The 21,774-nt window shown below is 36.2% G+C and overlaps 1 long non-coding RNA gene across 1 annotated transcript in view; it reads right to left on the reverse strand.

Annotated features, from left to right (window-relative positions):
* Positions 1–2,620: 2,620 nt before the first annotated feature.
* LOC121315328 overlaps positions 2,621–21,774 on the reverse strand; it is a 96,266-nt gene continuing 77,112 nt past the window's right edge. Inside the window, exon 3 of the long non-coding RNA XR_005950243.1 lies at positions 2,621–2,681. This is a non-coding gene — a long non-coding RNA (uncharacterized LOC121315328). The remainder of the gene's footprint in view (positions 2,682–21,774) is intronic.

Here is a 21,774-nt window from a genome sequence, read left to right on the forward strand (position 1 = left end):
TGTTTATAAAATCCTGTCAAACTCACAGTCTAGCCTTTCTCTGTAGGTACACTTTACTTTTCATCCCTACACAAACTTGTAGAGATTTATAAAAAGAGACTCTTATGGGGGGGGGGGGGGGGGGGGGGGGGGCAGTCAATATTGAACCCATACTATTCATTTTAAAGAGTTAATCACATCCACTCAACTGTATGTCAGAAGCAGATTTTTATAAGCCATGTGTTGACTGATTGTATTCAATATAGTGTAGTGGCAGATGTCTATATAATGTTGCTATGCATTGTTTGGTTCAAGAGTAAGTATCGGGGTTCTGAAAAATAGTGTTATGTCGTGTTGCTACTGTTTAAATAATGTGCCTGTTATTTATTTTAATTGTTAACAATGACAAGTTTTACACTTAAAACTTTAAATTAGTTTCAAAGCTATTTGCAAAATGACAGCTCTAGCACTGATAGTGTAAGGATTATTGCCCACATTGTCAAACAGATGATCTATGATGTGGTACAGAACAGAAAAGCCAGAGCATGTGTTTGTTTTTTTTTTTTTAAACCACTCTTCATGCAGGGATTTAGAGGACAGATCTCAAACCCCAGTGCACTACAGCAGCCATTTTGAAAAGAGCTTTGAAACAGATTTTAAAGTTACAAGTGTAAAAAGTTGTCAGGATGTTAATAATGAAAAGAGAAATTACAGGTACATTATTTAAACTGTTGTAGCAACACGTGGAGCTGTATAACGCTATATTTTTTGGAACACCGCTACTTAATCTTTAAGCACGTATTTAATCTTTGAGAGTATATTTTTCTACATTGCAAATATGTATTATTTTTAATACAAGTACGTTGAGGAATTCATAAATAAAAAAATAGAAAAGAAAGAATGTGTTTCCAGAGATATCAGGGGAAATGTATCCTCTACTATTGGAGGTACATTCTGAATGTAATTACCAGATTTTGCCGAGCTGTGCACAGGGGGCGTAAAGTTGTTGTTAAATGCAAAACTATACAGATAAAATGCAGTACAATACAGGTAATAACATTTAAAATATGAACAACAGATTATAAAAATATGTCTGCAATCGGGTTTTAAAAACCCCTACAGTTGGTGCCTACCTTACAGAAACTGGCAGTTGATTCCATAGTTTGGGAGCCTTAAAGCCAAATGTCCTACCTCCTGTGTTCTTTTTAAAAATTTTAGGGACAGTAAGCAGTCCTGAGATCATAATGGTCATATAGGTGTGTATGGGATTAAAATATCATTTAAATATGAGGATATGAAGGAGCTAAACCATTTAATGCTTAGTATGTAATAAGCATAACCTTAAAATCAACCCTGAACTTTACAATTTTATATATATATATATATATATATATATATATATATATATATATATATATATATATATATATATATATATATATAGTAACATGGCAGGAAGGGGGCTAATATCCTCTCACACTCTTTTCTGAGCAAGTCATTTTACTGTTACTAGTGAACCCTTTTTTGGTGCACCTAGCGTTTTTCCTACAGCTTTACTGAAGTGATGGTTTATGCAATGTAAGGAGAGGATGCTATGGGGTTGCATAATGATGTTAATGTTCAAAAGGCCCATAAGAGACTAAACAACACAAGAGGAAAATGTAAAACTTGCACAAAACAAAGGCAAGTAAAAACTTTCATACCTATTATTATTTACTTTAACCAAAGGAAATGTTCATATAGCTATAGATTGGAGAAAACACTTTAAATGGGGTGACATTCATAAAGTCTCTCAAATCTCTGGCACACCAATCCTTCAAAACACCGTCACCATCAACATTAATGTCAGTCACAATTGTGCATGTAAGCTGAACAAATCAGTCGGGGTGGTTACTTGCGATAAAGACTTTTGTAGACCCCTATTTTTACATGCATTCTCTAATATGAACAATGGGTTCATAATACGTTTTCATTTCAGTCAGGCTTTATTGAATACCATCATAATCAATAGGATCATTGGCTTATCCTTTCTGTATTAAACCGCTAAGACCTCCTTAGACATGAGCGAATCAGAAATTTCACATTGAGAATTGGCATGCGGGAACCATGGAACCAGTTTGTCGCCTAACATGCAGTTGCTCTACCAATTTATACAGATAACTATGTCAATGCCTATTAAGGGTGAAGCTGGTGATAAAGGACAAGTGCAGCATATAGTTTCCATGACACCCTGTTCCTGATATTTCTGCAACTTAAAAAATAATAATTAGACCGGAAACTATGGGCTGTAGTCCACTAAATAGTACTGTACTCTAGAATGCAGTTAAAATGAGTTCAAACTACTCCAGAGAGCACAGTCCCCCAAATGTATGCAAAGGAGTTGTCTCTACTGAGCCCCCACACAGTATTCCCCAAGAGGTTTCCTTCCAATTACTCTCCATCTCCAAATCTGAGACGGAGCAGATCAAAATCTGCAATGGAACGGCTGGAGGCTCAGTGAAGGACTTATTTCTTCAGTGTTGCCCCTGGGAGTAAGTGCTAATCAACCTCCAACACAAATGATAAAGGAGATTGAATAATAGGCTCAAGGCATGAAGCCTTAATAGTGCTTACCTATATTGTGCAGTATTCTGCCATAGGGCCACTCGCAGCTTGTCTCCTCTTATGTGCTGACTGTGCTTTGTGAAGTTTGAAGTTCCAACCTATCAGAGAAAAGAAAAAAGGTTAAATGTACAGTACTTTTTCATTCACAAGGAGGTTTATGGTGCCTCACAATGTACCAAATGTATTCGTTGTTGTAAATATATTGTTAAAAATAAACATTGTCACAGTGTATCCTATGCTGAATTATACAGAAAGCCCTACAGTTTCTCCATCTGCTTTTTCAAAACATTGGAATTCCTTGATGCTTTAATCTGAGGGTGTGGCAAAATGCCCACCTCTTATTTTTTGTATTATTACTATTATATAATTATATTGTATTTTTATGCAGGCGGACAAAGCCATTCATGTTATTATTTGCTGTTTGAGACTGGCGAAAAAGAAGGTCTTAAAGTGTGTAGTCGATGGGGACGGGGTTAAAGCCCAGCCACAGACTATAAAAAGACGCACTCCAGGCTTATTGGGAGGACAGTGTCAAGAGGCGAGACGTGAGTCTAAATTAATTACTGTTTTACTTTGCCCAGAGTGCCCTTTGCTTTGTTTTGTGTATGTTTTTTTTTTTTTTTTTTTTTGTTTAAACTGTTTTATTTTTTTGTTAAATTATTAAATACGAGCGCAGCAGTGCCGTTTTGCCCATACAAAACATTGTTATTGTTTCATTTCCTGGTTCGTGACATCACCAGACCTGTGCACTGCAACCACTCTGTCACAGAGGGCTATATGTGTTTCAGCAGCACAACCTCTCCAAAACCAGCGCACTCTGTGCTTTAGTCTTAACCAATGACATATTTTGTTATTATCATGGAGCAGGTGGCAAGAGGAAAAGTTCTCAACCCTACTTTCAATGGCAGCTTAACCTCGTAGCTTAACCCAAAAACAACTACCCCTGGACCACCAGCTTAGCAATTCAACTGCCTTAAAAGCAAGTTATAGGAGAAGTTTTCTGAGCTGCCACTATATCTATTACTACCATTCCTTATAACACCTATCATGGAGATATTACATAAATATCACTTATTTTGAAATGTCACAAGCAAGGGAGATCAGATTGCTTTAGTTATATCTGTTAGATCAGTAAAAGAAAAAAAAATAACGCTGCAACAACAAACTTTCAATTGACACTACGCTCAGCCATGGCAGCTGTGTCTGGATGCCATGCTGACAGTTAAACTTCTCAAGAACAAAGTCATCTCAGCAGAATTGTGCTGGAAGACATTTAGAGCTAGGTCCAATTAGGTTCACAAGTTCTTCCATCATTTTCAGCTATAAATCGTATCCCTGTCTTACACTTGTCCGTTGCTACATAACACTGTATGAACAGCTAGACAGGCTGGCTACTTCGAGACAAACTCGAAATCAGGGGCTTCTCAGCATCTGTTAGTATTTGTGTTTGTTATCATTGGATTAGACACTCTCAAATTTTCATTGGAACAATTTTCACCTGAAATCAAAAACACCAATTCCAATTACTTAATTCCACTGTTTACAATTTCAAATTTAATATATGTTTTTTTTTCAAATTTAATATCTGTTGTTTACTGCTGATTTGAGGCCACAAAGTGGATGGTTCCTGTTGATCAACGAAAATAATCTGCTGCAATTTTCATCTGTGGGGGATGTGTGTTGTTATCTGTAGGCCTTATATTGCAGCGTTCTGAGTTCAGTGCATCTGACTGCTGCTAAACATAATTTTTATGTTATGTCCTTTTACAGGTAACACTTTAATTTAGTTTGGTGCTGAATCGAGGTGAAGCAACAAAACCAAAATCTGATATTGTTTTCTAAATGGGAAGCATATTATCATACATGCCAACAGTCCCTATAGGGTCGGGACAGCAAATGTCCCACGTCCCGATGCATAGGAAGAAAGTCTCAGTATTTATACATAGAAAAAAATGCATTTATTCTATGCAGTAGAGTTAGTGAAAACCGCAAGCTGTGCTCTTCATGCAGCTGACACATCTGCTGATCACTAACTTACCAGTATACAAAGCTAGGAACGCTTCACTGTGTCTGTGTTTACTGTCATACTGGTCATGAGGTGTTGAGTTGAGGGGATACGTCTATTATTATATGATGGGAGTGTTTTTTGCGTATGACCCCTCCCATGTGTATGATGTGTATAACTGTCAATGTAGAGATGCTTCAAAAAGCAGATGATCTGAATGTATCCTATGAATGTTGTAGCAATGATACATGTCCGAGTTACTTTACAACCAGCCTGTATAATGCCACTCATGTAACTTTCAGTAAAAAATTAATCGTCACTGCTGTCAGTAAAAATGCTTTTTAGCAGCCGATAACTATTCAACTTTTGACAAGACAAGGACCCTAGGGAGCGCTCTTGAGATATGCTGCTGTTCCTCTATTAAATTAGTAAAACATATTTTCATGCAAGTGGCCTTTTTTAAGATCCCCATCCTACTGATTGATTGCTGCCACGAGTCTCTGTCTCGAGAGAAATGAAAAATCCCAGTGATGTGAAGGATGCATGTTTGCTGTCACAACACCCTTTTCATTATTTTCAATTGAAATTTGCAACCCTCCTTGACTTTCTGATGAAAACAATAATGCAGAAAGAATTAATTTATTTCCTGCAAATAGCAAAGAGTAAAATATGTAAATTACAAAAAACAGAGGCTAGCTGTTGAAATTGCTGAAGCTACATTTCTTTTAAGGCTGTTTTGACATGGACAGTAATTTTCATATATATTCTATGAATTTTCACATGTGTATATTCAGGGCATTAAGTGAGTCATTTGTCTGGGAACAGACAGTCAGGAGAACTCTAAATTAAAGGTCATAATGTTTTTAAGTCTTCGAGATTCCTGCTGCTAAGCACTATTTTGTTTTGTAACTTGGTTAAGCGAGTACTTTCTTTGTAGTTATACTGCTGTATGTGCAATTATTATTATTTATTTCTTAGCAAATGCACTTATCCTGGGCGACTTACAATTGTTATAAAATATCACAGTACAAAGTATCACATAATAAAATATCACATTACAGAGTATCATAATACAGATAAGAGCAGTTATGAAAGTACAATAAGACCAAATTCAAGTAAGAGCAAAATAAAGAATACAGTAACAAGTGAGTCTGACTGAGAGCAGTTAAAACGTATAGTAAATATTTGCTTATATGAGCAAAGTCCAGTAAGAACGTAGTAAGTATGATAAATGAGAATGATTTAATAAACTTGGGTATGGTGACTTATAAGAGTAAAATCAAATACAAGACACAGTAAGTAGTTCTAGTTAGAAGCAGTAGTTGAATACGACAAGGTATAGAGCGGTTCAGTGCAAGCACAAGCTGATGCAAGTACTGGTACAATTGGGTGCCATATAGTCCAGTATGGTACATGTGTGTCTTGAGGAGGCACCAGAAGGTGGTCAGGGACTGAGCAGTCCTAATATTCCGTGGGTAGGTCGTTCCACCACTGAGGGGCGGGGGAGTGGAGGAGATTGGAGGAGCGGAGGCGAGACGTGGTGTAGGGAGAAATGATAGTCTGGAGATAGGAGGGAGCAGAAAGGTCAAGGCAGCGATAGGGGAGTACAAGAGTTTATGGCTTTCGAGCAAGGAGCAAAGATCGGAATCCGAGAGGGGTGAGAAGGTTGGTAGAATAGTAGGAGTTGCAGAGGGTGTTGGGGAGGGAGTGAACAGAGGACATGGTATGGGTGGGAAAGGAGGAGAGGTAATGAAGAGTTTGTGGAGGTCTGAGATTTTGGAGAAGGAGGCAGTCATCAGCCATGACGGAATATGGAGGGAGGGCTAAGGAGGGAGGAGAAGGTAGAGAAAAGTTTACGAGGATTGTTAGTGGAAGACTGTATGATAGTGGAAGTAGGAGTGTTGGCAGAGGTCAGTGTAGAAGAGAAGGAAGTGAGGAGCGAGTGATAGAGATTGAAGGAAGCAGGGAGAGTGATTTTCTTCCATTTCTTTTCAGCAGTGGGTAGTTTGGTATGAGCAGAGCAGAGCATGGAGGAGAGCCAATGCTATATATAATCTACACTGTCCTACTATTGTAATTGTAATTATGCACATACAGAAATCTACCCATTAAAACAAAAAAACAGTAGGATTTGTACTTCACTCCTGAAGCACTATACAACAAGCTTGGGGTTTCTCAGTATTGAAACAATAAGAAAAGCAGATTCATTCATTCAAATCCATTCAAAACCAAAACAGCCTTTGTTTCAGGGTAAAGTTTGCACGACTTGAAATAATTAGCATACTAATACAAAATACAGGTGAACCTGTTTTATATCACCTCGCTTAATATCATACCCTGTTTATTATTCCGATTTTTGAGAACCACTCGCCATGCACCATAGGTTCTTTGCTTATTGTCACATTTTGTGCAGCCTGTCAAATTCTGTGTGCTGCGTGGCTGGGCTTTATTAAATAACCACAGGTTTGATCACTTTAAAAAAATGAGAGGGGATGGTTTTAAAGAAAATGCACGGAGAAGCCGAAGACGCAGACATTGGGTCACGTGAAAAACGGTTAGAAAATGAGTGGATCGAAATGAGACGTGGCATTTGGAATGCAAATGAAAGTGGAATTTTCTTTTGAGCACGATGGGACGCTCACCTTTAAATCCGACAATAAAAAAGGAGAAAAGAAGTAAAAAAAGAAAAGAATCACCGCTCTATTCATCTGCTCCATGGCTGGTAATAAAAAGGACCTTTTCATCATCGGGGAAAGTCAAAACCCATGGTGTTTTAAAAATGCAAGACATCTTCCACTCCGCTACACTGCCAATGTATCTGCCTGGATGACAGGCTACCTATTAAGCGAGTGACTGAAGGACTGGGATCGAAAGTTGGGTCAGCCCACATGACAAAAAGTATGGCATTGAGGAATATCCGGCTTCAATTCCTCCCAAAGAACACAACTTCAATCCTTCAGCCATGTGATCAGGGAATTATCAGAATTGCCAAGGCATACTTTCGCAAGCAAATGGTTTGCACAGTGTTGCACCACACTGACAATGAGAACAACAAAGCTACTGCTGTGGAAATTGCCGGGAAGATCAGTTTTTTAGATGCCATTCTAATGCTCGCAAATGTCAGAGGTTCAACAGTCAGGAATTGCTGGAAAAAAGGAGGTCTGGTATAAGCACCCATGGGAAAAGCAATTGTTGTTGATCCACCAAGAGAACCGGATGCCCACGAATTTGAAGACTGGATAGACACCGATGACAACGCTATTCGAATGTTTCTAAAATCCCAGTACAATTCAGATGCGACTGGAAAAAAAATGCATATGTTACTTCAAATCAGTGGGTATTCTCCACAACAGCACAGCTTGGAACTTTCAGGACCATTCTGCCTGATTCACTTGACAACCAAGTCACTTTGGTAGGGTGGGGATCTTAGGGTAGTTATCAGCACTTCACCGTAAAATGAATAACACACCTAGGCATGCAGATATTGGTTATATTATTAGTACAAAGTGGTTTTGTTTGTAAAAGTTTTTAGTCTAGGTTACAGAGAAATGAGGTTTGCAGTTTTACATGGTCTTGCCATTGTGTAGGACTATATTTATTCAATGAAAATCCTAATTTCCTGTCCGTCGACTCTTCATTTAATATTCATGGCCGGTGGTTTGGTTCATTTAATTATTATTATTATTATTATTATTATTATTATTATTATTATTATTATTATTATTATTATTATTAGTGACTGTTTTACCTTGTGACAGAGATTCCTGTCAACCGGCAGAAGCAAAATAAAATAAAACTCCTTTTCTTTGGTTAAATGTTTTTATAGTAGGTACATCTGCAACAGAAATTGTATTCTTTGTTGTACTTTTCAAATATGTTTCTTTTAGGGACTGGAACTGTTAAAATCTCTATCCAGTTGATTTTACATTTGTGGTTTGTTACACTTCCTTTACATGGACTTGCTTGTGGACCAGAGTTTTCTCTTATGAGTTTGTTTGGATTGACTTCATACAGTTATGTGTACTGTATATGAAGGGTAAGGGTAAGGGTAAACTTGACTTGATAAAGTCTAAGCACCTATAATGCATTTCATCAGTTTATTTAAATACTGTACAGGAGTGCAACAGCTACATCGTGTAAAGGGGGTGATGTTGCTCAGTGATTTCATTTAGACTCAGAAAATTCTATGGGTCGATGAACTGAAAGATGTTTTTACATTTCAGGGCCATGTCTAAAAAAAAACATCCCATTGTTATTGCTGCTGCATATTTCTGGAAAATGGATGTCTGTGAAGTTAAATTACACAGCTGAATTCACAACAATAACCAGAACAATGGCTTCTCCTCTTTCTTTATAAACATTTCAGCAGTCAGCTATGGCTGTACAATATGTGAGTATGTGAAGTGTGTAAATAATAGCCTCATTCTAGTTCCTGGTTAGAGATTGGATAGGATCTGATTCCCTTTGTTTGATCTCTGAATCTCTCTGTCAGCTCTCACCCACACTCATTTTATACACCTCTCTTCATCTAATAATTAGGACCTAGCTGAAACCTTGTGCACTTTTAAATACTAACCCATTTTCTATTGTAGCTAAATGCTGATGCTACAGACAAACCTTTTATACTAAAACCAAGAATGTTATATTTAAATTGTCTAACAGAATAACAAATTCAGTGTAAGCTTAATTAATATATTGATGATATATTATATGTAAACAAAGTTTAAATTACTATTTGCTTCATTACATATCTTTTGCTTTACCACTCAGCTTTTAGTATACCAAAGTATTTTACAAGAGGTGCATGTTTTACAGGGGTGGAGTGTGTCTTATGCAAGGCATGGGTCTTATACAAGGGAGACCCATGCCTTGCAACAACCTTTGTTTTTAGTTTCTGTTGTTGAAAATAAGGATGAAGATGGCAGCAGCTGGCTCATGGGTTCCATTTTAAGAACGACGTGGTGGGGAAGCACAGCCAGGCATAACTGATTGGTTGATAATGATAGTGTAGCGGGTCTAATGTAATTTTAACAAATAGGCTAACAGGAACTGAGCTAAAATTAGTTTTAAAAAAGAGCTGATGTCACTGCCTTGTGGCTTTTGCTAGTGCATCGCCGCCACACGCGAACACCTCGTCTGCTAATATAAAAACCGCTTCAGCAAGTAGATATTTCATTTGCTTTGTATTATTGTGAATTACGTGTGTATAGGATAACAGTACGATATTAATGCTTTGTTTTTCATTGTTTTGTGATGTGCAGTACGAAAACAACGAACAGTAATTCTAAGTGTCTATGTATAGTGCAGCTAAGGGAAGCGCAGTTAGACAGTAAAAATTGTGAGCCAACTCCAGGACTGCGATATGTCCGAATCCACACTATAGCGAGGGGTATAGATTTTAAACCTATATTAATACAATCAAAATACAGTTGGCAAAAATCATGGATTTTAAATGAATATGCATACATATTTATTTGCTTTCATAAACGCATCGTTGATGATCTCTGAGTTCAAAAGAAACAAAAGCAAAATTGGTTCCATATTCAGTATTTACTAAATTGCTTTATATTTCACCATTTTCATACAAGTTCATCTCATTGGTAGGTTCATACTTAGCTTTAGAGTGAATCAGATGTAATGACAATATGAAAACTGTTGTGCCAAGACAGAAAGTAAAAACCAATAAGAGCGAGAATAGGAAGCTGCTGACAGCTTGTGGAAGACTGACAATTACCAAGCTATGTGACTCACTCTTCCTCTTTTATAGAGCAACTAATCTTCTAATACAAGAAAAATGTCAACTAAGACCACATATATTGTGTATATATATATATATATATATATATATATATATATATACACGATTATGCCAGTAGGACTCAACAGAAAAGAATGAACTAAATAATTCCAATAAATATATACAAGTTAAAAATAATTAGAGAAACTAAATAATTAATTCAAAAGTTTTACATGCTGATGAGCTGGGGAGGCCAAATCAAGGCTGATCCTCAGAGCCAGCATTCTAAGATAATATAAATCTAAGTTTATATAAAATAATGTTAATTAGAATCAATATAGATTTAATGATACAAGTAAAAATGATGCCACAATATATAGAACATCATTACATCATGTAAGAATAAATCATGGATTATGAATATAAACAATAACAAGTAGTTGTCATGCCGTCAAAAACCTATAAATACCATCAATGTTTTGATTCAAACACAGGCTCCCTTGAGAAATATGTGTGAAACATATCAAAACATTGGGCAACTGCCTCTCTGCGCTAATATATTCAACTTTCAGAGTCATCATTTCATTCAATGTGAGCCAACAGTCAGATACGGAAACCGTGACTAATGTTTCAGTCAAAGTGTCCTCCTACCCCACAGTAGACAATACACTCATAGACTGCCCCTGACCAAATCAATAGGTTTTGCAGCAGCCTCAGAGCAACATATTCTTCATCCTCTCAGGTTCTGCAGCGGCATCGGATCTATGCATTCTTCATCTCTGCCCAAAGGCAGTCCATCTCCGGCTCCATCTAAACCACCTTAACAAGATCAATATCCACTGCACTCAGCAGATCTCTGCTCTCTGCAGCAGGCCACTGCACACTACTGACAGCACTCCATCGTTTTCTTCCTCAGATCTCTGCACTGTTCAGAAGATCCCACCATCTACTGTTAATCGCTCCCCACTATAGCAAACCTCGGCTCCCTCTTCAGATCTGCTCACTATTGCAACATGCAAAAAGTTGCTTTAGTTTACAGTTTAAATCTGTAACCTCCCTCCTCCACAGCTTTCACACTTCAGCTTTCCTCCAATATGCAAATCGTGGCAGCATTTCCAGTCAAGGCTAATGCTAATCCCCATCTAATCAAAATACGGGGCGCTTGACTTCCTCAGCAATCTATTTGTATGTCTGCTCATCCTCTCAAATATTACAGCATTAATACATGGTGAGTTAAGGAGTTCCACTATTAGGAGAATGACTGGAGTTCACCTTTTCTATTCCAAGCAGACATGATAGTAGCAAACCGCTGATTGATCCCATATTAACTAACACATAATTAACACGGAGTGGAGGCTTCCTGTCTGCTAGGGCCACCAGAGGTTTTCCCTTAATCAGCCTCAAGGGTTTTTCTTCCTCTCCACTGAGTGGCAGGTATAAACAGTCACATCCTACTGAATCACTAACAATCCCTGTTTGTCTCGTTTGTCTTTCTGATCTTGTGTCTATGTTACACATCGGCATGTGTTGTCCTTGTTTGTCTTGCGGTGTGGGTGATTTCGACCAGGGGTCCATCCTTTGGGGGGCAACTGAGTATCAACACGTGTTGGTTTTATATCTTTCAATAGAACAATTATAAATGATAGAAATCACTGCCTTTGTGGTTTTTCAATTTTATTAACTGCCTACATATAATTATATATATATATATATATATATATATATATATATATATATATATATATATATATATATATATAGGCAGTTAAATTGAAAAAAACTATTTTTTTTTGCCCTATATATATGTAGGCAGTTAAAACGAAATAAACCACAAAATCCAGTGATTCAAAATTTTTGGTAGTTTCCGTTCACTCATGGCAATAAGGGTATCCGTATCGGTTGTAATCAGCAAACATCAGTACCGTTGATAAGGGTTAATGTTTAATAATGACATCTCTTCAGCAAAACTCATGCCTCTACTAAGTGTGATTTACTATTAAGTTGAACTCATTTAGACAAAAACATAACCTAAGTGCATGCAGGTTTTGCATTTCAGTGAGAATCATAAGTACTGTGCTTTGTCACTTTGCCACCAAAACATTATTTTGTATTGTGCATTGTTGTCAGGCAGTGATTACGGGTGTAAGTAAAAGACACTTTCAATTTTTATTTTTGTTTTACTTAAGAAAATACAAATTCATGCAATAAAATATATGGAACAATATAAACCTCAAGATCACCATTTGTTGCATCAACAGGTATTTCCTAAAACAAAAATGTTTTTCCACAAGCTACAGCAGTACAGTAAATTATTTTCCACATCGGTATGTAAAACAACACTAGTGCGTACCAACCATAAGATTAAACTATAGCAACCTTTACCCACGGTTTTACATGGATGTTATTCCAAAACCAGTCAACCATCTTGCTATCTCCTCCTAGGACCTGTTTCATGATTCCATGATTTATGCAAACAGAATATCGAAAGCCCAGTAAATGAAATAAGGGGCTCAACTCCCCTAAGCATTGAAACTGCTTCTCAGCTGGAAGGTACTTTTTTAAAAAGGAGTATGCAAATTTCCTGCAAACTGAGCTTCTCTGAAAGTCGATCAATGCAAAATGTACTAGAAAGGAGTGTGGTTTTTAAACTGGGTAACCAGCTGAGTGGCATTTAAACGTTAACCCTTAAAATCAAGCCAAGCACTTACTTTTATAAATAGGAATTCACCGTTTAATGAATAGTTTTTAGTACTGCATGCGACTCATGTTATTAATTAAAATATAAAATGGAATGGGTTTCAGAGTCAAGCTACTTCCTACCTCATTTTAATTATATTTATTGCTATTGAGTGATGTCAGGAGTGGCAAGTTTCTGTACTTGTAAAGTTTATACACTAAGTACTAAAAGAAACTTTCAACTATCTTAATCTTTTGGACTATAAGTCTTTGTCACTGTCTTTAATGTTTTTAACTGCATCATGATTGTAATCTAGTTTTGTTGGCAGCATTCTCAATTGGATTAGGATTACCGTGCTGTTGGCGTTACCCACTTCAGATCAAGTGTTATTCTGGCAAATCAGACTTCTTAAAATGGCTTCACTGTGCATGACATTAAAGCAAATTATTTTCAATGGTGTTTTTTATTTTTTGTAGTGAAAGCATCATAAAGTAACCGTTTCCGGTTTAGAACCAAATTACACCATTGTGGCACACTTTTTAAGGTCCAGTCCTCAAATCCAGGTACATAGAAATTAAGTTGAAGTCTAAGCCTTATACTTTGGCCATGATCTTGGCAAAATAAAACAACAACAAAGAAATGCAATTACCTTTTTTTTTTAAATTTAATTGAAGGTTTGTTTCTAATAAAATATGAATGTAACGTTGTACATGTATTCTATTCTAATCATGTATAAGATTGATTGTGTGCCCTTCTGCTTTAAGTTACCATAATTTACACCCAGACATTTTAGGTTAATGTGTCTTTTCTTTAATAAGCATCAATAAATTCACTACTTGGTTTGTTTTTTTATAGGTTGTATCTCACAATTGCCAATTTCCTAAAATGCTTTCTGTAACAACATTTTGTGCTAACGAACCCCTTCAATCAGACAAGTAAAAAATGCATAGCCTACAAACCCAGTCGAGACCAGTACAATGTATTTAGTTGTTAAGTTTCATACTTACCTTATTGATGTATGTTGTTTTCTGTTTTTAGATTTGACAATTCTAAGTTATAGAAAACACAGTTTGAGTTGAAAATAATCATATGAATTAGATGTGACTCCTACGGTGTTCCACTTGAATCCAAAATTAATTAGCAAATAATTAAAAAAAATATATAAAAAATACGGAGCTATTCACATGTCACCACTGTAATAATAATAATTCAGTAGTTAATTATTTCAGTTTGCAGGCATTACATTTGCCAGAAAAACAAAGAAGACAATTGGAAAAATACACTGGAATGCATATGACTAGACAATTGCTTAAAAATAAAATATATAATAATCATTCAAATGTATAACTAGAATGCGGCCTGAAAAATAAAAGAAATAAAAAAGCCTTTTATATCACTAATGCTATTCTCCTGCAAGAACATTCTTCTCATGGCTATAAAAACGTCTTTTCCAGTTGATGAATACACTTAGACGCGTTAAAAATGTTCCTGAGGGCATGTCATACATTTCATACCACATATCCTTAATCCCCATCCAGTTTTAAAAAGGAATCGTTTATGTGCAGTTGCTGGTTTTCTGACACAGCATCCAACCTGATTTCCTGATCATCACTGCAGAATGTCTACAAAGAGAATGTCACAGTTGTACTTCTGATTTGGTTCTTCTAATCTGGAGCGCTGGGTACAATCATCCATAACTGAAAGCTTTTTATTCACACATTCTGAGGTAGAATTATAAGAAACCTATATTTCAATGTACTTCTCTATTTGAATCAGAAACCCTTTGCTTACAGAGTGCACTCATTTTTGCACCATGACCCTTATAAAAGTTTACCATAGCAAAATTCCTAATCTGAATATTTTCACTGATGATGTTACCCTCTCTCATGCACTGGATCCGTCTTTAAAAACAAAACAAGTAAATATAATTAAAACAACAGCTAAACACAGCATTGTTTCCAGTGAGAAGTCAGCTAAACCTCACTAACTTGGACCTGCATTTTCCTTAGCAATTAGTCAGGGTTTCCTGCACGTAAACTTCAGCAGGCAACAGAACAAAACCAAAATGTTATTTGATGAAAACCAAGCAGTAAAACCGGAAATTTCCTTAGTGTCAGATTATCTTTATCAGATTATATTTATCTTTTAAATTTCTTCTGAAAGGTACATACAATTTTCATCTTAAACAATGCTTTTATTCTGGATGCAGCAACTGGTAAGTACAGTATAGGCACACAATGTATGTTCTTTTTGTTGTCAACTAATTGTTAACTAATCCTTAATTTTGTTACATAAAGTCCAAAATGACTGGATTATTTGATCTTTTACCAAGGGGTGCAGTTAATTAGTTTATAAGTGGAAAGGAAAGAAAATAAAGGAAAACTATTAACTTTGTAATTGGCAATTTTTTAAAAAAAGCATGCTTTTCATACAAAAAATACTCAGGGGAGCCAATTTTGATGTTACACTAGAATAAGATATTATATCAATTATTATATAAGACCCTTACTTGTATTATTCTGACTCCCAATTTAACCCTGACATTGAATATTAGTGGAAGGGGTATGCAGGATACAATAGAGATAGTATTATATAGATATAATATGTGTATTATCATGCTGTGATTTAGCCCTCTCAAAATGCATCCATAACAAAAATATAAATGTCAAGGGAGCAAATAAACTGTAAATATATATTTTATATTAATAAATAATTGTTTTACTTCCTTGGTAAAGAAATACAAGAATAAGCACTGTCTGCTGTGGTGGATCTGCTCCTTCAGCTCTTCTAGCAGGGTTATGAACCAGAAGACAATGAATATCTCTAGCCTACTCTTTTTAATAATTTATTTATGACAGGTTGTCCATACAGTGAATACAAGTGTAAGCTATGTTGCCCAGATGCCAAGTGTTTGTCTAAATCTTTATAATGTAATACAGTACATTGATATTTAAAACTTAAACCCTTTAAGCCCAGATAGGAGTCTCCTCAAGATTGTGATAAATAATACAGGGTTAAAGAGACAAGGAGATTTTATTTCACGATCACAATAGCCCCATTAAAGTTGTATATCGTTAGCCCACTTTCTGTTTTTGTTACTGGGTCAGTTTGCACAATGATTGGTTTTATATTTTATGTAGCATGATGTAGAGATTAGATTGTTATGTTTTGTTTGAATAAGTGTGCCAGAGCAGAAGCACTTTAAAACTGCAATCATATGTCTCCTGCATCAGCTATTCCCACAACGTGCCTTGACCACAATGCCACCTTACCACATGGGGTTTAAAAACAAATAAAAAGTTAATACCTCTTCTAGCTTCTCTGCACTGGTTTTCAGTCTACTTCAGAGGAAGATTTTGCTTATGACATTAAGGCTATGCAGGGCCGTGCTTCTGTATATGAACTCATAGTGTATGCAATAATGTATTAACTTCTGTTTGACCTGAAATACTATACAACTCAACATCGGCCAATAAGCTTGCAAAAAGCAAGTTACCTGCTAGCAAACATAATTTATGACACCAAACAAGTGCTTTATTTAGGGGGGGGATAAAGTACAATGAACCTTTGCTGAAAACAGGTAAACACATTCACTCTTATTGGATTCTCTGTCTAGGGCCATTAGTGAAGGAGCTTATGTTTATTCCAGAGCTATATGATGCAAGTTTAGTAGAGGCAGAGAAGATACACACAATGTTGGTTGCTCTCTGTGATTGGTGTTCCATAGAACTCCATTAGAAGATCTGTGTCTTAGATGTGCTTAGAACATTCAGAGTGGCCGAAGAATTCTAAGCTTTAAACCTGAGCACCCTAAAGGGTTGGCAGGACTTGTGTGCCTGAAAACTATGCAAACACTAAGCTAAAACTTTACGAAAGCTCCTAGTGCATTGTTCGTGTATATTATGGATGAATAACCAATTAAACACCCCATAGAAGTTTGATTATCTGTAACAATGAAGAGATAGAATCAAAGGCATACTTTTTTGTTCTAAAACCGGAGGAGCAGAATGTATCCTGGGGGGCATGAGAAAGTTCAAGTATATATATATATATGTATACATTAGCTTGAAGCAAATCTTACTGCTGGCACGTCAAAGTTTTTTGATGGTGCTGTGCATCTGGCTGGTGCCTTTTATTTAAGCTTGCATATTATTGGACGAAGTCCGCTGCCATCTGGTGATGTACGTAGTTTTTCAGCTTACTACGTGGCGTGCGCATTACTAAGCATTGGACACAGTCGGTAAACTATTATGTGCAGAATTAAGTTTTATTATGATGGATCAGTGGCTGGTGCGTGCAAAAGAAAAAATACAGCAGTGACACTCACTTGTGTATATTTGGGTCCATCCCTGAGAATGCTGGAGCAAAGTGGAATTTCTGAGATGTTGATTGGTAATTTCTTCCCTCCTGAGTTTGATAATGTCTTGCGTGCACAAACAGTAATAAATGATGAATAAAGACACATAATGAATGGGATCATACAAAAAATTTAAATATATATGTTACGAACATTCAGAGGGTATAAAATATTGCTTTGGACTGCAGCTTAAACCAGACCAAAGCAGCCCGACAGACAGTCCACATTCAGACCCATGAACCCTATACCAGTATTTAACGTTTACAAATACAAATTATCAATTTAAAAAAAAAAAATAGGTAAATATATAAATTAGTTCTCCTGAGACAGCTACTTACTGAATCGCAGTAAACATATTTTGCCTCACTGAAACACAAGACTGATGGACTATCTCAAGTTTCAAAAGAACAACTTGTAGCAATAAATTGTTTAAAACAGCTGTACGAAAAAAAAACACTTATTTTGTTGAAATGTAAGAAAAGTTAAAATGACACAACAGGCTTGCTTATTTAGTTTTAAAGTAAAAAAAAATAAAATAAAAAATTAGTTTTGTATTTTTTTGTTTGAAATCCCAGAAAACTAGAACAGTATATTGTGATAGTATATTTCTTGGTGTACGAAAAAAGAGGTAGGTGTTTATTTTTGGTTTGGTTTTGTTTTATTTTTGTATAATTAAAAATAGCGCATAGGTGCCGAAAAAATCAACTTCTTGTGGTCTGGGTCATTTTTAAAGGGGCAATAAATATATACATATATATTAATTTGTATGGGTATAATTAATTTTGGGCCAGAATTAATATATAATTAATTAATTAAATATAATATATGGATATATATATATATATATTGCCGCAAAATATATTCTGTGATCTACAAAACATATTTTAGATAAATATATATTATAATTATATATTATAATTATATATTATGTTTTATATGTACACAAAAAATATAACTTTAGACTGACAAAAAAAAAAAGTTTTAGGGTACAAAATCTTATTATTATTTAGTATGGTAAAACAGCAAATATCAAACTGTGGAAAAAATTTACCTGTGTAAATCCTTGTTAAAAGCTAGATCTGAACGTATTATTTGATAGGATCAATTCTGTGATATTGCTGTTACCAAGTAAAACTCAGTTAAGAGGAATATCTGTGGGCACCACCAAAATTGTGATTTAATTCTGTCCTCTACCAACTGTCAGCTTATTATCAGCAGACTGACTGAACCCTTAGGAAATCAGTATCTTACATATAAAAAAATCAATGTGGAACCACAACCATACCACTCTTCATACTGATCTCATAAGATCACAGAAATAGCATCATCAAAGTCAAATACAATGCATCAGACTTGTTGGACCCAAGTCACATTTTTTGGACATTTGGGCTTCGTGACTCGGACATATTAACGATGAGTCCTTTTTTCATTTTCAGTTACACAAGAAATTCTAACTTTCCAGTCCCACTTCCCCTAAAACTTCCACCGACAACTATATCTCTCTGAATACAATGTCTTCAGTTACAAGGAAACTGCACAATAAAAACCCACCGAACAACACTATCCAATCGCTGGTTCACCATGTTGTCTTTGCAGCCAATCATAGTAAGAATAAGAAATTGTACGCGAGTTAGGTTGTAGTGTAAACACCCCCCCACCCTCGCACAAATCCAACTGCAACCATTGCAAAGACCAAGTTTTTTTTTTCTCTTTTGCAATAAGTTTTATAAGGAATAACTGTCAGCTTTTAACAAAGGTTTCTCTTTACTACTTTAAACTCTGTTCTAGTGTTTTTAAGCACAGTAGAAATACATTTCTTAAACTGCATTCTTGACAAATACATCATTTAATTTTGCTGAGCTCCCTGAATATAATTCATTTGCACTGAAAACAACATTGGACATCTTAGAATGAAAGAAAAAAGAATAATCATATAACAATTATATTAAGGAGACTATGTGGTCCAGTGGTTAAAGAAACAGCCTTGTAACGAGGAGGCCCCCGGTTCAAATCCCAGCTCAGCCACTGACTCACTGTGTGACCCTGAGTAAGTCACTTAACCTCTTGTGCTCTGTCTTTCTGGTGAGATGTCCTTGTAAGTGACTATGCAACTGCTGCATAATTCACACACCCTAGTCTCGTATCTTGTAAAGCACTTAGTGATGTTGGTCCACTATGAAAGGCACCATATAAAGTATATGTATATATATAAATCATACTATTAGAGCTTCTTAATTAAATATTATGTACTTTGCTTCTAATCTCCACTCGTTCCCAACACATGCCATCACTGTTTGCAAGGAATGTCAATAAATTCACCTGGCAAATTCAGAGTAAAAGTAACCACTCAAAACTTGCCTACCATCAAACAGGCAGATATATCAGGTTGATATAACAGAAGGACTAATTGACAGCAAAAAAAAAAAAAAATCACTTAATACCACTCCATTTACCAGGGAACTTTTTTACAGGGAGATGGGGTCTGGTAGGAAGGCTGTTCAGAAAGGAATTCAGTGGAGCATTGAATGTGTGGTGCATAGTGTGTGATTAACAATAAAGCATGTTCATTAAGAACACAGTGTGTGCCTAAATCTTTTGCTGAAAACCCCAATCTACATTTCTGGATGTTGCAAATGCCTGAGTAAAAAAAAAAAAAAAAAAAAAAAAAACGACAAAACAGCAACACGCAGTGACCATGGCTTTGATCGGGAAAATAGCTGCGTTCTGAGAGTAAAAAAAAGATTTTGAGTTCTAGATGGAGCAGTTTGAACTCTGGCTGACTGCTAATGAGATAGAAGATGGGAAACATGTGAGTGTATTTTTGTCTGTAATAGGATCTGAAGCATAGAGGCTGCTTAAAAATTTAATCACGCCAGAAAAACCTAAAAATAAAACTTTTATAGAACTAGTACGAGCACTGCAGACACATTACAAACCTAAACCTGTGATTATAGCAGAGCGGTTTCATTTTCATAGGAGAGATCAAAATGAAACCGAGACATTTCTGATTACATTGTTTGTTGAAACAATTGGCAAATACATGCAAGTTCGGACCGTTTTTTGTCTTAAGCTTTGAGAGATAGATTTGTCTGTGGCCTTAAATGCAAGTCTACACAGAAGAGACTGTTGTCCGAGAAGGATTTGACTTTTGCATCTGCTAATGGAAATGGTTGCTAAAGTGCTAAGTTGGCAAGGAGAAAGAACGCTCACAACAAATACACACCGTTTTCAAGCAGGAGAAAACCTTTAGAGGGGAGAGGAGAGCAAGGAAACACACAGGAGAATAACTGCTACAGATGCAGAGGAAAACATAATTCAAGCAACTGCCATTTTAAAACAGAACAGTGCCACAAATGTAAAAAAAAAAAAACTGGGCATATAGCAAGTAGCTGTAGAAATAGGACAGACTAGGGAACTGCACACATTGCGAGTGAGGAGCAGGAAGACAGTGACAGCAGTGGTGCAGACACTTTGGAATTGTTTACAGTGTTTACAGTGAAAAGGGAATTTTCAATTCATTGTTCTTAGAAGACACCCCAGTAAATATGCAGTTAGACCCAGTAAGCATTGTCCCAGAAACCCTGTACCAAAGGATTCTGTTGCACAGGCCACTAGAAAGTAGTACCTTGCAGCTTAAGACCTACTCTGGAGAGAAAATATCAATACTGGGACAGGTTAAAGTCAAGGTGAAATACAATGAACAGGATAGACCTGCACTGCTGGGGCGAAATTGGTTGAGGAATATAAAACTGAACTGGTCAAACATTTTTCAAGTGTCTAGAGGGACGAATACCTTGAACAGTACATTCCAAGAGATTTTAGAGCACCATAAGGCAGTGTTTGTGAAAGAGCTAACACCTATTAAAACTTTCAAAGCTTGGATAAAAGTACAGCCTGGAGCACAGCCGTTGTTCACAAACCAAGACCAGTACCATACGCACTGCGAGAACCTGTTGAGAAGGAATTAGACAAACTGGACCGATTGTAGCGGTGCCAAGCAAGACAAGACTATCCGAATATGTGGGGATTACAAAGTTACTGTCAACCGGCGCATATCCGAAAAAACATACCCACTACAAAATACAGATGATTTATTTTCTAAGTTAGCTAGGGAGAGTTTACATTAGTAAACTTGATTTGTTAAATTCATACCTGCGGCTCAAGTTAGAGGAGAGCTCAGAAGAGTTTTTGACCATAAACACACATCGGGGCTTGTACAGATACCATAGCCTGCCCTTCAGTGTGTCAAGCACTCCTGCTATATTTCAGTCTGTCATGGACCAAATTCTACAGGGACTGGATAACGTTGTTTGTTAAATAGATTACATTGTGATAACTGGCAAATCAGAGAATAACCATCTGAAGATGTAAATGAGGTCTTAAACCACTAATAACACCATGGTGTACATGTTAAG

The sequence above is a fragment of the Polyodon spathula genome, chromosome 5, assembly GCF_017654505.1.
Source record: "Polyodon spathula isolate WHYD16114869_AA chromosome 5, ASM1765450v1, whole genome shotgun sequence".
Classification (NCBI taxonomy): domain Eukaryota; kingdom Metazoa; phylum Chordata; class Actinopteri; order Acipenseriformes; family Polyodontidae; genus Polyodon; species Polyodon spathula.